This window comes from Bufo gargarizans, chromosome 4 (genome assembly GCF_014858855.1).
Source record: "Bufo gargarizans isolate SCDJY-AF-19 chromosome 4, ASM1485885v1, whole genome shotgun sequence".
NCBI lineage: Eukaryota > Metazoa > Chordata > Amphibia > Anura > Bufonidae > Bufo > Bufo gargarizans.
In genome coordinates, this window is record NC_058083.1 from 508760506 (window position 1) to 508777151 (window position 16646).

The following is a 16646-nucleotide window of genomic DNA, read 5'->3' on the forward strand; positions in this document are numbered from 1 at the left end:
GGGAGCGTACCGCACATGCGTGGCCCCCCGCTCCCATTCATTTCTATGGGGCCGACGGAAATAGCCGAGCCAGCGCTCCTGCCTCCATTCTCTCCCTGTCTGTCAGCTTCCCGGCTTTTCTCTATTGTACACAACACACACAATTCTTCTTTGGAATTCTAGCCTTTCCATTCACTTTCGCTGTCAATAAACTTGCTTGATTGATTGATTTCTGATTGTCCCTGATGTCTTTTTTTTTCACTCTCCCTGACTCCCTTAGATGGTTTTCCTGGCAGACACTAACACACAACCAACCTCATTCACAGCCCAGCACAGAATGACGTTCTGGTCATTGTGCTCGGGCACCTTCCCGCCTGCTGCAACACTGATTGGCTTATTAAGGCTGTCTGTCAGCCTGGGAGCCAATCAGGGCAAGCCCTCCCCCCACTTCCTCTCAGGGTCATGTGAGAACCCTTCTTACTCCCTAGTGGTTTTTCCCACCAACACGTACCCTAAAATGGCACTACGCACCATTTTTGCGGATTCGTCTGAAACGAACTTGAAAATATTTGGGTTTGTCTGCTGTTTGAAAAATAGCAAAGTTTGGACCAAACTTGTTCGCTCATCTTTTATATTATGGCCACTATCTTGAGAATTGTCAGCATAGTCCTGAAGTACCAGGAGTGGTTCAGAAGGTCTGACATCCAAGAACATTTTTCACAGTACCCTCTATGTACCACATGTACCTGTTGAGTTTTACCATGTACGATTTGGGCAAGCAGACATCTAGTCAGTGAGAATCTACCGTGCTTACACCGTCATTTTTGTTTTACCAGAACTGCCCTCACTGTGGATTATACGTTTTGGCGGCAGAGAAGTCAAGTTTCTTAGGTGAGATGATGGACTAAATGTATTCATCTTGTATCTCCACACATTTGCTGACATTAGTTATAGACGGCTTAGAGACATGATCGGCATCTTACTAACTCCACCACATTCAAAAATAATCAAAAATAAACATAATTTGACTTGAAAATGGACAATGTCCTTGACATAAAGGTCAGGAGTTGGAGTTCATTATAAGCGCCCCACCCCCACTTTTCACATCATTCAGTAAGACTCAGACCGTTTAACGTGACAATTTTTGCAAAAACTGGCCTAAATTTTAGGTTGGTTTCCAGTGAGCTCAGTCTCATGTATCCTATTTATGAATGCTAAAGATCTCTCATTTACAGCTAAGTGGAAGCAGAAAAAAGTAAAATTGGCTTTGCAGATGTTGAGAAGAAATTCATCGCAAGCAATCATCATTTAATATCTGCCAGTGACTTTTTGAACAAGTGCTTTCTGTAAATGATAAATCAAATGAGTTGGCACTAACAATAATCTCTCCGACTTTGAATGAGGAAAGCGGGGATATTAAAATAATAGAAACATTAACATAGAATATGGACTTACCTTGAATATGTGATTAGCTGTGCCCCGACCAAATAAGAAGAGGTGATAAATCACAATGGAAAATGGATATTTATCTACTCCATGTAATTAATACCAAACCTCAACCTTTCGGCTTTAAAGTGAACCTGACACAAAAATATCATGTAATGCCAGGTAATGTAGGATGGAAAAGCTTCAACATAAATACTGGAAATGTATGGATTTTTCTGGTGAATGAAATAAGTAGAGCGATCTTCCCCTTACCACTGAATGTAGTATCACATGGTCATCATGGTTATCCTACAAGAGAGGGAGCTGCCCTTACAAGAGCATCTCACTGTTCCGCTTACCACTAAATGTAGTATCACATGGTCGTCATGTTTGTTCTACAAGAGATGGAGCTGCCTTTACAAGAGCATCTCACTCTTCTTGGATGGTCTGGATAGGAGGAACCACCCTCTATGACATTTATATGCCATAAAAAGGCATGAGACAAACCAATATTTGTGTTGGACCAGCTCACATAAGCCATGCCCCATTAGCCTAACACACTAATACATGTGCCCAAAATGCTAATAGTTATGATGAACCACCCCAACCAAACCTTGCCCAATTGGCCTAACATACCAATATTTCTGATGGACTAACTCACAAAAGCCATGTAACCTCTGCCAAACACACCAATATTTTCAGCCCAACCAAACCATGACCAAGACACTAATATCTCTGGCGGACCAAATCCCCAAAGGCATGCCTTATCCACCCAACAAACCAATATTTCTGATGGACCTGCCCAACATACCAATATTTCTGGTTGACTAAATCACCTAACATATGCCTCATCTGCCCAACATCCAAATATCTGATGGACAAGTCCAACCAAGCAATGTCCAATCTGCCCAACAAATCAATATTTCTGATGGACCAGCCCAACCAAGCCATGCCCAATTGGCACACCAATGTTTCTGATGGACCAAATCATCTAAGACCATCTGCCCAACACAACAATATTTATGATAATCAAATCCAACCAAGCCACCTCCAGTTTGCCCAACACACCCAGGACATGGGTGCCCCAAACTCCCATATTTCCTGCAGACCATTCTGCTTTTCTTGATAGACACCTAGGTAACATTGACATAGCTCTGGTCACTGTATTTATATACAAATGTAGACATGCTGCTGGTTTAGAAGACTTTTCAGGATTAGTGATATAAAATCTACTATATCTGTATAACCTATAGTCTGCATAATTCCTAAATGCCAGATTACAGGAATTTTACATATGGAGGAATTAGAATTTGAAATTTGATTTTGCATATACAAAAAAAAAAGAAGAAAAGAAAAAGACTGTGCAAGGAAAATCAGGACACACGGCCTGAGCTAACAACGTCCTTATGGGTTAAGCTGCTAATGTAGTTTCAAACTGTCCTGTATTAATGTCACGCTTATTCCCAGAAAGTATCCGGCAGACTGAGACCTGACGGATTTCATTTACACAATGTATCGAGAAGATGTCACCGAGCTGTTCGCAGGCAGATACAGTTGAGAAATGGTTATTTAGATTACTGTCACATTTAGGACAGGATTTTTTTTTCTATAAATATAAGGTTTGATGCTGATAGTGATGATAAATTACAGTGTGTGTTAGAATATTTCTACAAATGTCACTTTATATATAGGGGAAGGAAAAAGCACTCAAAATATGTCAGCCCTGAATATAAAGATAAGAAATGGACGGGAATCATAAACAGGGCAGCGGGATCAGAAGATTACCCAAATGTCCTTATCTCCAGAAAATAAAAAAAAACATATATATTAGGATTATTGTAAACTAGGACTAGTATTAACTTTGCTGAATTAAGTGGAATATATGTGATTTTTTTTTCTCACAGTAATACTAGGACTTTACATTAGGAGCTCTGGGAGGAAATACTATTATGGCCCATATAACAGAGCACTAAATACTGTCTTTTTAATGTGGTCCAAGATTTATGCATATGCCCAATTTTTTAAGCGAATGTTATAGGGGGTCAGAGATTTTATTTTATTGATGCAGAACTCCCAACAAACTATTTAAACATTGAGTTTTAATGATGAAATTCTGGATGTCTGCAGCCACCACTAGAGGGAGCTTATGGAATACGGTTTTATTATTACGTTTAACGTATAAGCAGTATGCAGTAAGCTCCCTCTAGTGGTAACATCTCCTTCAAAAAAAGGGACTCAATAATGCATAAAAAGTGTGCCTTTATTAATACATGTTTCAATAAATGACATAATAAGTAGCTGGAAAGGGGGAGAGTAGCACGATGGAAAAGAGATACAGAGAAATGACTGGAGCCAATGTTCCAATATTTTAGTCATTATTACCGCATAGCTATGCTGTCTATATACCCTACCAATCCACTAAATTCATACCATGTATGGCTGATCAAGCGAACAATATCATCAATAATGATGAGGATTAATCCCAAGTCATTCCACAGGGGGCACAAGGAAAACCTATGGACATGGGCACTGACAGCCACCAAACTTTTTTTTACGTGTTGCACTGTAGAACTTGCACTTTAAATGTGGAATTTGCAGTTATATTAGTTTGGTAATCTCTTATATATATAAAAATGAATTTCTGTCTGTCTGTCTAGACGTCTGTCTGGATGTTCTTTATGCGCGACCAAACGACTGGACCGATGTTCACTAAATTTGTCACACAGGTACATCAGGAGTCCGGGAAGGTTTTAGACCGGGTCTCAGCTCTCTAGGACATACTGTTTCTGAGATATTCCCCAAAAATTACCCACATCAGCCAATACAAGCCTGCAAGTCTTTCTCTTCAAATCCCAACTGCCATAAACATAGTTTTATTCCAGGTTTCCATAACAACCCAGCCATTTTATTTTAATGCTTAACCCCTTAAGGACCAGGCTCATTTTCACCTTAAGGACCAGGCCATTTTTTTGCAAATCTGACCAGTGTCACTTTAAATGCTCATAACTTTAAAACGCTTTGACTTACCCAGGCCGTTCTGGGATAGTTTTTTCGTCACATATTGTACTTCATGACACTGCTAAAATTGGGTCAAAAAAGTTAATTTTTTTGCATAAAAAAATAAATTTTTTACCCAAAATTTTGAAAAATTAGCAAATTTCAAAGTTTCAGTTTCTCAACTTCTGTAATACATAGTAATACCCCCAAAAATTGTGATGACTTTACATTCCCCATATGTCTACTTCATGTTTGTAGCATTTTGGGAATGATATTTAATTTTTTGGGGATGTTACAAGGCTTAGAAGTTTAGAAGCAAATTTTGAAATTTTTCAGAAATCTTTAAAATCCCACTTTTTATGGACCAGTTCAGGTTTGAAGTCATATTGTGAGGCTTAGATAATAGAAACCTCCCAAAAATTACCCCATTCTAGAAACTACACCCCTCAAGGTATTCAAAACTGTTTTTTCAAACTTTATTAACCCTTTAGGTCTTCCACAAGAGTTAATGGCAGATGGAGCAACAATTTTGAAATTTCTATTTTTTTGAAAATTTTCCAATATAATAAATTTTTTCCAGGAGTAAAACAAGGGTTAACTGCCAAACAACACTCAAAATGGGTTGCCCTGATTCTGTAGTTTGCAGAAACACCCCATATGTGGTCGTAAACTACTGTTTGGCCGAACGGTAGCACATAGAAGGAGGGGAACACCATATGGGTTTTGGAAGGCAGATTTTGCAGGACTGGTTTTGTTTATACCATGTCCCATTTGAAGCCCCCTGTTGCACCCCTAGAATAGAAATTTCAAAAAAGTGACTCCCTCTAAGAAAGTACACCCCTCAAGGTATTCAAAACTGGGTTTACAAACTTTGTTAACCTTTTAGGTGTTCCACAAGAGTTAATGGCAGATGGAGAAACAATTTTGAAATTTCTATTTTTTGGAACATTTTCCAATATAATAAATTTTTTCCAGGAGTAAAACAAGGGTTAACTGCCAAACAACACTCAAAATGGGTTGCCCTGATTCTGTAGTTTGCAGAAACACCCCATATGTGGTGGTAAACTACTATTTGGCTAAACGGCAGGACATAGAAGAAGGGGAACGTCATATGGTTTTTGGAAGGCAGATTTTGCAGGACTGGTTTATTTACACCATGTACCCTTTCAAGCCCCCTGATGCACCCCTAGAGTAGAAACTCCATAAAAGTGACCCCATCTAGGAAACTACGGGATAAGGTGGTTGTTGTTTTGGGACTATTTTTGGGGTAAATTTGATTTTTGGTTGCTCTATATTACTCTTTTTTGAGGCAATGTAACAAAAAATGTAATTCTAAAATTGTTTCTACATTCGCTATTTAGTTTTGTGGAACACCTAAAGGGTTAACATAGTTTGTAAAGTAACTTTTGAATACCTTGAGGGGTGTAGTTTCTTAGATGGGGTCACTTTTTTGGAGTTTCTAGTCTAGGCTACATCAGGGGGGGCTTCTAGAGGACATGGTGTAAAAAAAAAGAACTGTCCATCAAAATCTGCCTTCCAGAAACCGTATGGAGTTCCCTTCGTTCTATGCCCTGCCGTGCGGCTATATAGCCATTTACGACCACATATGGGGTGTTTCTGCAAACTACAGAATCGGGGCAATAAATATTTTGTTTTGTTTGGCTGTTAACCCTTGCTTTATTACCGGCAAAATGGATTCAAATTGAAATTTTGCCCAAAAATGGGTGTTTTGGCACAGTTTTTATTTTATATTTTTAACACCGTTCATCCGAGGCGTTTGGTCAAAAGTTATTTTTATAGCGACGACTTTTACACACGCGACGATGCCCAATATGTATGGCTCTCAGACTTTGGAGACACTAAGCAGGCATCCTAAAACTGCGGCCCTCCAGATGTTGCAAAACTACAATTCCCACCATGCCCTGCTGATGGCTGTAGGTTGTCTGGGCATGCTGGGAGTTATAGTTTTACAACATCTGGAGGGCCGCAGTTTGAGGATGCCTGCACTAAAACTAATATTTTTGGGGGAAAGAAAAATTGATTTCGTGTCTCCAAAGTCTGAGAGCCATAGTGTTTTATGTTCTCTAGTGAACTGTTGGGGATTATAAAAATTTTGTACTCCATGGAAGTGTGATACTCCCTGAAGCAATCGATAATGCAGAGGCCCGGATGATCGGGGCACGTGTCACATTGAGTAGTGGTGTCCTTCCGTATCCCCCTCTTGTGACACACTCTGCACTTTTTTTGGGGTCGTCCCTTCTTTCCAGTATGGGGGACCACACCTGGAAAGTGTTGGCCAGGGACGATCCGGGCGCCTCCAGTTCCCAAGGTACTCCGGCCTGCTCTTTCCCGGTCCGAAAAGATCAGGTCCTTGAGGACTGCCTCATAGAATTGGAGGAATGTCCCTGTGCTGCCAGCGCTTCGGGATAGTACAAAAGAGTTGTACATGGCAACCTGTACCAAGTAGACCGCAACTTTTTTGTACCATGCCCGGGTTTTGCGCATGGCGTTATATGGCGTGAGGACTTGATCAGAGAGATCAACTCCTCCCATATACCGATTGTAGTCGACGATACAATCGGGCTTGAGGACCGTTGCCGCGGTACCTCGCACAGAGACTGGGGTGGTGCTGTTACCGTGGATTGTGGACAGCATAAGGACATCCCTCTTGTCCTTATACCTGACCAGCAACAGGTTTCCACTGGTAAGTGCACGGGTCTCACCCCTGGGGATAGGTACCTGGAGGGGGTAGGCAGGGAGGCCGCGTTGATTTTTCCGCACGGTCCCACAAGCGAACGTGGATCTGGCGGCAAGGAACCTGAACAAGGGAATGCTGGTATAAAAGTTATCCACGTACAAGTGGTAACCATTATCCAGCAGTGGGTACATAAGGTCCCACACAAGTTTCCCGCTAACACCCAGAGTGGGGGGACATTCTGGGGGTTGAATACGGGAATCTCGCCCCTCGTACACACGAAATTTGTAAGTGTACCCTGAGGTACTCTCACAAATTTTGTATAGCTTCACGCCATACCTCGCCCGCTTTGTGGGAATATATTGGCAGAAACTGAGTCTCCCCTTGAACGCAACGAGAGACTCATCAACCGCGACCTCCCTTCCAGGTACGTAGGCCTGCTGAAATGTGGCCCCAAAGTGATCGATGACCGGCCGTATCTTATACAGCCGGTCATAGGCAGGATCACCTCGGGGTGGACATGCTGCATTATCGGAATAATGCAGACATTTCCGGATGGCCTCAAACCGGTGACGTATCATGACCATACTGTACAGTGGGGTCTGGTACAGGACGTCCCCACTCCAGTATTGCCTGACACTGGGTTTTTGGACTAGACCCATATGCAGCACGAGGCCCCAAAATGTCCTCATTTCGGCTGTACTGACCGGCGTCCAGCCACCGGGTCTAGCCAAAACTGAGCCTGGGTTTTGAGCGACGAACTGTTGGGCGTACAGATTCGTCTGCTCCACCATCAAATTCACCAGTGGGTTACTGAAAAAAAAACTAAAATAGTCAATTTCAGTAAACCCCACTGTGGGAATCTGGATTCCAGGATTGCCAGCGAAATCCGGAATCTCAGGCTCAAAGTCCACTGGGGGACACCAACTAAGTTCATCGGCAGGGGGCTCCGGTGGACTTATTTGGTGGGCCGGGAAACCAGTACGAACCCCAGGGCGGCTCGTACTAGGGTGGGCCACAGGATCCCTAGCATGTGGGGCCCCTGGCTCCACCTGGCGGCGTCTCCGCCGCCTTGGTGGCTCATCGTCATCCGATGATGACGAGGAGGATGCGGATGATAAAAGGAATGTGGGGTCATCCTCATCCTCACTGGGGCTCTCAGAGTCGGAGGCAATCTGGGCGTATGCCTCCTCGGCCGAGAACATCCGGCGGGCCATGGGTGTGTGTGCGTGTAGGTGTGCGTGTGTGGAAAACTTTTTGCTCCGGCCAAAAACCATGAACACTTGCTGCAAGGCCGGATCCGGAATTAATGCCCATTGAAAGGCATTAATCCGGATCCGGCCTTAAGCTAAACGTCGTTTCGGCGCATTACCGGATCCGACGTTTAGCTTTTTCTGAATAGTTACCATGGCTGCCAGGACGCTAAAGTCCTGTTTGCCATGGTAAAGTGTAGTGGGGAGCTGGGGAGCAGTATACTTACCATCCGTGCGGCTCCCGGGGCGCTTCAGAGTGACGTCAGCGCCCCCCACAGGCGGTAAGTATACTGCTCCCCCGCTCCTACTATGGCAACCAGGACTTTAATAGCGTCCTGGCTGCCATAGTAACACTGAAAGCATTTTGAAGACTGAACCGTCTTCAAATGCTTTCAGTTCACTTGCGTTTTTCCGGATCCGGTGTGTAATTCCGGCAAATGGAGTACAACGCAAGTGTGAAAGAGCCCTAAATCCGAACTGCCATTTACACAGTCACATGTCCCTTATTAGCCAATAGAAGCTCACAGGTCCTACTCCAGGTTGCCATAACAACTGATCACAGGTTTTAGCTGTTTGCAGGTCCTTAACGTATGATGGCACAACTACACTGCTACATGAATAGGGGTAGGGGCCACTATTAAATGGACGGCCGCTGTGGAGTTCATTGTTAAAGGGGCGTGCACTGTGGAGGTCACTGTTGAAGGAGCGGTCACTGTTAAAGGGGCGGGCACTGTGGATATCACTGTTAAAAAGGCGGCCATTATGAAGGTCACTGTTAAAGGGGTGGTCAATGTTAAAGGGGTGGGCACTGTGGAAGTCAATGTTAAAGGGGCAGGCACTGCGGAAATCACTGTTCAAGGGGCAAGCACTGTGGAGGTCACTGTTAAAAAGGTGGTCAATGTTAAAGGAGTGGGCACTCTGGAGGTCACTGTTACAAAGGCAGTGACTATAAAAGGGACGAGCAATGTGGAGGTCACTGTTAAAGGGGCGGGCACTGTGGAGGCTACTATTAAAGGGGTGGTCAATGTTAAAGGGGCGGCTACTATGTAGGTCACTGTTAATAGGGTGGTCAATGTTATAGGGGCGGGCACTATCGTGGTCACTGTTAAAGGGGTGGTCAATGTTAACCACCTCCCGACCGCCTAACGCACCAATGCGTCCGGGAGGTGGTTGATTTACTCCTCCTGGACGCATCGGCGCGTCATCTCGCAATAGCCGAGATTTCCTGTGAACGCGCGCACACAGGCGCGCGCGCTCACAGGAACGGAAGGTAAGCGAGTGGACCTCCAGCCTGCCAGCGGCGATCGCTCGCTGGCAGGCTGGAGATGTGTTTTTTTTAACCCCTAACAGGTATATTAGACGCTGTTTTGATAACAGCGTCTAATATACCTGCTACCTGGTCCTCTGGTGGTCCCTTTTGTTAGGATCGACCACCAGAGGACACAGGCAGCTCAGTAAAGTCGCACCAAACACCACACTACACTACACCCCCCCCCCCCTGTCACTTATTAACCCTTTATGAACCACTGATCACCCCATATAGACTCCCTAATCACCCCCCCTGTCATTGATCACCCCCCTGTCATTGATCACCCCCCTGTAAGGCTCCATTCAGAGGTCCGTATGATTTTTACGGATCCACGGATACATGGATCGGATCCGCAAAACTCATACGGACGTCTGAATGGAGCCTTACAGGGGGGTGATCAATGACAAGGGGGTGATTACGCATATAGACTTCCTGATCACTTCCCTGTCATTGATCACCCCCCTGTCATTGATCACCCCCCTGTAAGGCTCCATTCAGACGTCCGTATGCGTTTTGCGGATCCGATCCATGTATCAGTGGATCCGTAAAAATCATATGGACGTCTGAATGGAGCCTTACAGGGGGGTATTTATACTGCCCTGGCTTTTTAGGGGCCCTAAAGCGTGAGAAGAAGTCTGGGATCCAAATGTCTAAAAATGCCCTCCTAAAAGGAATTTGGGCCCCTTTGCCCACCATGGCTGCAAAAAAGTGTCACACATCTGGTATCGCCGTACTCAGGAGAAGTTGGGGAATGTGTTTTGGGGTGTCATTTTACATATACCCATGCTGGGTGAGAAAAATATCTTGGTCAAATGCCAACTTTGTATAAAAAAATTTGAAAAGTTGTCTTTTGCCAAGATATTTCTCTCACCCAGCATGGTTATATGTAAAATGACACCCCAAAACACATTCCACAACTTCTCCTGAGTACGGCGATACCAGATGTGTGACACTTTTTTGCAGCCAAGGTGGGCAAAGGGGCACATATTCCAAAGTGCATCTTTCGGATTTCGCAGGCCATTTTTTACACATTTTGATTGCAAAGTACTTCTCACACATTTGGGCCCCTAGAATGCCAGGGCAGTATAACTACCCCACAAGTGACCCCATTTTGGAAAGAAGACACCCCAAGGTATTCCGTGAGGGGCATGGCGAGTTCCTAGAATTTTTTATTTTTTGTCGCAAGTTAGTGGAATATGAGACTTTGTAAGGAAAAAAAATAAATAAAAAAAATCATCATTTTCCGCTATCTTGTGACAAAAAATAAAAAGTTCTATGAACTCACTATGCCCATCAGCGAATACCTTAGGGTGTCTACTTTCCAAAATGGGGTCATTTGTGGGGTTTTTCTACTGTTTGGGCATTGTAGAACCTCAGGAAACATGACAGGTGCTCAGAAAGTCAGAGCTGCTTCAAAAAGCGGAAATTCACATTTTTGTACCATAGTTTGTAAACGCTATAACTTTTACCCAAACCATTTTTTTTTTTGCCCAAACATTTTTTTTTATCAAAGACATGTAGAACAATAAATTTTGCGAAAAATTTATATATGGATGTCGTTTTTTTTGCAAAATTTTACAGCTGAAAGTGAAAAATTTCATTTTTTTGCAAAAAAAAACGTTAAATTTCGATTAATAACAAAAAAAGTAAAAATGTCAGCAGCAATGAAATACCACCAAATGAAAGCTCTATTAGTGAGAAGAAAAGGAGGTAAAATTCATTTGGGTGGTAAGTTGCATGACCGAGCGATAAATGGTGAAAGTAGTGTAGTGCAGAAGTGTAAAAAGTGGCCTGGTCATGAAGGGGGTTTCAGCTAGCGGGGTTGAAGTGGTTAAAGGGGCGGGCACTATGAAGATCACTGTTAAAAGGGCAGGTACTGTGGAGGTCACTGTTACAGGGGCGGACACATTAAAGGTCACTTTTAAAGGGGCGAGCACTGTGGAAGTCACTTAAAGGGGCGGTAACTATTAAAGAGATGGGCAATGTGGAGGTCACTGTTAAAGGGGCAGGCACTGTGGAGGCCAATATTAAAGGGGCAGTCACTGTTAAAGGGGCAGGCATTGTGGAGGTCACTGTTAAAGGGGCGGGTACTGTGGAGGTCAATGTTAAAGGGGCGGGTACTGTGGAGGTCAGTGTTAAAGGGGCGGCAACTGTGGAGGTCACTGTTAAAAAGGTGGTCAATGTTAAAGGAGCGGACACTGTGGAGGTCTCTGTTAAAGAAGCGGTCACTATTAAAGGGCCGGGCAATGTAGAGGTAAGTGTTAAAAGGCCGGGCACTGTGGAGGTCACTGCAAAAAGGGTAGGCAGTGCGGAGGTCACTGTTAAAGGGGCGGGCACTGTGGAAGCCAGTGTTAAAGAGGCGGGTACTATGGACATCAATGTTAAAGGGGCAGGCACTGTGGAGGTCAATGTTAAAGGGGCGGGTACTATGGACATCACTGTTAAAGGGGCGGGCACTATGAAGGTCACTGTTATAGGGGCAAGCCCCCAACTGCCATGCACACGGTCACATGTCCTTTATCAGCCAATAGAAGCTCGCAGGCCCTTAGTCTACACATACACACAGTTTTACTCCTGGTTTTTATAACAACCCAGCCATTTTTCTTCACTGCTATAAGTCAGCTTTAGGCTAGGGCTACACGACGACATGCACAGCTGAGCAGACAGTATAGACTTAGATACACAGCAGACAGTATCACAGAATAGGATTAGATACACAGCTCAACGACAGTATCACACAGGATAGGATTAGATACACAGCTCAGCATACAGTATCACAAAGGATAGGATTAAATACACAGCTCAGCAGACAGTATCACACAGGATAGGATTAGATACACAGCTCAGCAAGGATTAGATACATAGCTCAGCAGACAGTATCACACAGGATAGGATTAGATACACAGCTCAGCAGACAGTATCACACAGGATATAATTAGATACACAGCTCAGCATACAGTATCACTCAGGATAGGATTAGATACACAGCTCAGCATACAGTATCACACAGGATAGGATTAGATACACAGCTCAGCAGACAGTATCACACAACATAAGATTAGATACACAGCTCAGCAAACAGTATGACACAGGGTAGGATACTGGTATCTACACAGCTCAGCAGACAGTGGGGCACGGTGCTGTAGAGGTCACCTTTATGGGGAATAGTGTTGATATCTCTTAACACACAGTCTAGTCTCTTATATAAATATATACAGTACAGACCAAAAGTTTGGACACACCTTCTCATTCAAAGAGTTGTCTTTATTTTCATGACTATGAAAATTGTAGATTCACACTGAAGGCATCAAAACTATGAATTAACACATGTGGAATTATATACATAACAAAAAAGTGTGAAACAACTGAAAATATGTCATATTCTAGGTTCTTCAAAGTAGCCACCTTTTGCTTTGATTACTGCTTTGCACACTCTTGGCATTCTCTTGATGAGCTTCAAGAGGTAGTCACCTGAAATGGTCTTTCAACAGTCTTGAAGGAGTTCCCAGAGATGCTTAGCACTTGTTGGCCCTTTTGCCTTCACTGTGCGGTCCAGCTCACCCCAAACCATCTCGATTGGGTTCAGGTCCGGTGACTGTGGAGGCCAGGTCATCTGGCGCGGCACCCCATCACTCTCCTTCATGGTCAAATAGCCCTTACACAGCCTGGAGGTGTGTTTGGGGTCATTGTCCTGTTGAAAAATAAATGATGGTCCAACTAAACGCAAACCGGATGGAATAGCATGCCGCTGCAAGATGCTGTGGTAGCCATGCTGGTTCAGTATGCCTTCAATTTTGAATAAATCCCCAACAGTGTCACCAGCAAAGCACCCCCACACCATCACACCTCCTCCTCCATGCTTCACGGTGGGAACCAGGCATGTAGAGTCCATCCGTTCACCTTTTCTGCGTCGCACAAAGACACGGTGGTTGGAACCAAAGATCTCAAATTTGGACTCATCAGACCAAAGCACAGATTTCCACTGGTCTAATGTCCATTCCTTGTGTTCTTTAGCCCAAACAAGTCTCTTCTGCTTGTTGCCTGTCCTTAGCAGTGGTTTCCTAGCAGATATTCTACCATGAAGGCCTGATTCACACAGTCTCCTCTTAACAGTTGTTCTAGAGATGTGTCTGCTGCTAGAACTCTGTGTGGCATTGACCTGGTCTCTAATCTGAGCTGCTGTTAACCTGCGATTTCTGAGGCTGGTGACTTAGATGAACTTATCCTCCGCAGCAGAGGTGACTCTTGGTCTTCCTTTCCTGGGGCGGTCCGCATGTGAGCCAGTTTCTTTGTAGCGCTTGATGGTTTTTGTGACTGCACTTGGGGACACTTTCAAAGTTTTCCCAATTTTTCGGACTGACTGACCTTCATTTCCTAAAGTAATGATGGGCACTCGTTTTTCTTTACTTAGCTGCTTTTTTCTTGCCATAATACAAATTCTAACAGTCTATTCAGTAGGACTATCAGCTGTGTATCCACCTGACTTCTCCACAATGCAACTGATGGTCCCAACCCCATTTATAAGGTAAGAAATCCCACTTATTAAACCTGACAGGGCACACCTGTGAAGTGAAAACCATTTCAGGTGACTACCTCTTGAAGCTCATCAAGAGAATGCCAAGAGTGTGCAAAGCAGTAATCAAAGCAAAAGGTGGCTACTTTGAAGAACCTAGAATATGACATATTTTCAGTTGTTTCACACTTTTTTGTTATGTATATAATTCCACATGTGTTAATTCATAGTTTTGATGCCTTCAGTGTGAATCTACAATTTTCATAGTCATGAAAATAAAGAAAACTCTTTGAATGAGAAGGTGTGTCCAAACTTTTGGTCTGTACTGTATATATATATAAATGAGTTGGTCTGTCTGTTCTTTATGCGCGACCAAACGACTGGACCGATCTTCACCAAATTTGGCACACAGGTACATCAGGTGTCCGGGAATGTTTTAGACCGGATCTCAGCTCTCTAGGACGTACCATTCCTAAGATATTCCCCAAAAATGACCTGCATTAGCCAATACAAGCCTGCGATCACAGGGTATTGTGAGGTCACTGTTAAGGGAACAGGGTGCTGTGGAGGTCACTGTTAAGGGAACGGGGTACTGTGGCAGTCACTGTTAAAGGAACGGGTGCTGTGGAGGTCACAGATAAGGCAACGGTCCCCTATGAAAGTCTGTGTCAGGGGTCGGGGTGCTGTATAGGTCACTGTTAAGGGGGCAGGCCCCTGAGGAGGTCAATATCAAGGGAGTGGGGTGCTGTGAAGGTCAAAGTTAAGGGGATGGGCTGCTGTGGAGGTCCAATTTTAAGGAGGCGGGGCACTCTGGGGGGGGGTCCAGTGTTAAGGGGTGAGGGGCTGTGGAGTTCACTGTTAAGGGGCGGGGTACTGTAGAGGTCACTGATATAGGGGATACTGTAGATATCTTTTAACGACACACAGAAACATTAAATGAAATAGATGAAATATACCCGTACAAAGCTGGGTTCTTCTGCTAGTATTTTATATATACCATATTTTTCGCCCCATAAAACACACTTTTTCCCTCCAAAGTGGGGGGCGGGAATGGCAATGCGTCTTATGGGGCGAATACTAATGAGCGCTTCCGAGTAGCTGAGGATCAGGAAGTGGTGAATGCAGCAATTCCTGGGCTCTGTACTCACCGCTTCCTGGTCCTCTGCCATCGGCTGTGCTGTGACTGCGCTGCCATGAGGGCGCTCTGTAACCTCATGCTCTGCGTGGCAGGAAAAAGAGAGAGCGCTGGATGCTAGGAGCGGCAGCGTCCAGAGCAGGAGAGGTAAGTGGAGATCTGATCTGAGGCATGGGGGTCTCATATGTGGTCTGAATGAGGGGTGTTATTATATTGGGGCTCTTATGTGATGTCTGATTGGGGGTCATTCACATTGGGGTCTGATTGAGGGTCTTATTAACATTGGGGGGTCTAACTGGGGCTGTAAGCCGAGATCTGATTAGCATTGGGGGGTCTGATCTGAGGTCTAATGAAAAATATTTTTTTCTTATTGTCCTCCACTAAAGCCTAGGTGCATATTATGGGCCGATGCGTCTTATAGGGTGAAAAAAACAGTAAGTATTTATGCACTCTCACTTTATATAATAGCTGTTTGGTAATTCCATACACATAAGTGTACATGGTACGAATTTAGTGGATATACCTAGATGTGGGTCCTAGAGGTGGGATCCACACCTATCAGATATTTATGGCATAAGCTGTGGATATGCAATAAATATCTAAGATTGGAATACCCCTTTAAAAAGACACATTAAGAAATTAATCGGCAAAATTTATAGGACCTAATTCTGAAGGAGAGACAGGCGTTTTACAGGCTAGGGCAGGGCTAAAGCCCGCCCATCAGTCCAGTGACATCACCGGCTCACTGCTAGGCAGAAGCCTCTGCCTGGCAGCCCCATGGAGAGCCCGGTACGTCACCGGAACTCCAGAAAATACCTTTGCATCCTCTCAGTGCGCCTGCGCCGACTGAAGACCGGTACAGCGCAGGCGCGAGATTTAGAACGCAGACAGGGCCAGCCGGAGGAGGAGATCGCTCGCTGGCCCCCTCAATCAACAGGAGGAGGGGGCGTTTTTTTTTAAAGGAAGATGCGGCGGCTACCAGCAAGTAACCGCCCTACTTGCTGGTAGCCAGGTAATTAACATATTATAAAAGTGCGGTTTTTAAAGAAATAAGCAACAGAAAAAGGTAAGAGCACTATATATTGAATAATCGCACTATGAGGATTTTAATTAGCCCAAAAATGAAAAATGACTTTAGTTTTCATCGCCATATTTTTTATATTTATGTCTACAGAAGAGAAGCAACAACAACAAAAAAAAACTATGAATCGGCCATTTTGATTTTTTTTGTCATGGTGTTCACCATAAGTGATAAAATATAATTAATAGATGTTTTGGGATGTGCAAATGATCTTTTTTGTTTATTTATTGGCATTTTCCTTATGAGTAGAGTTGAGCGG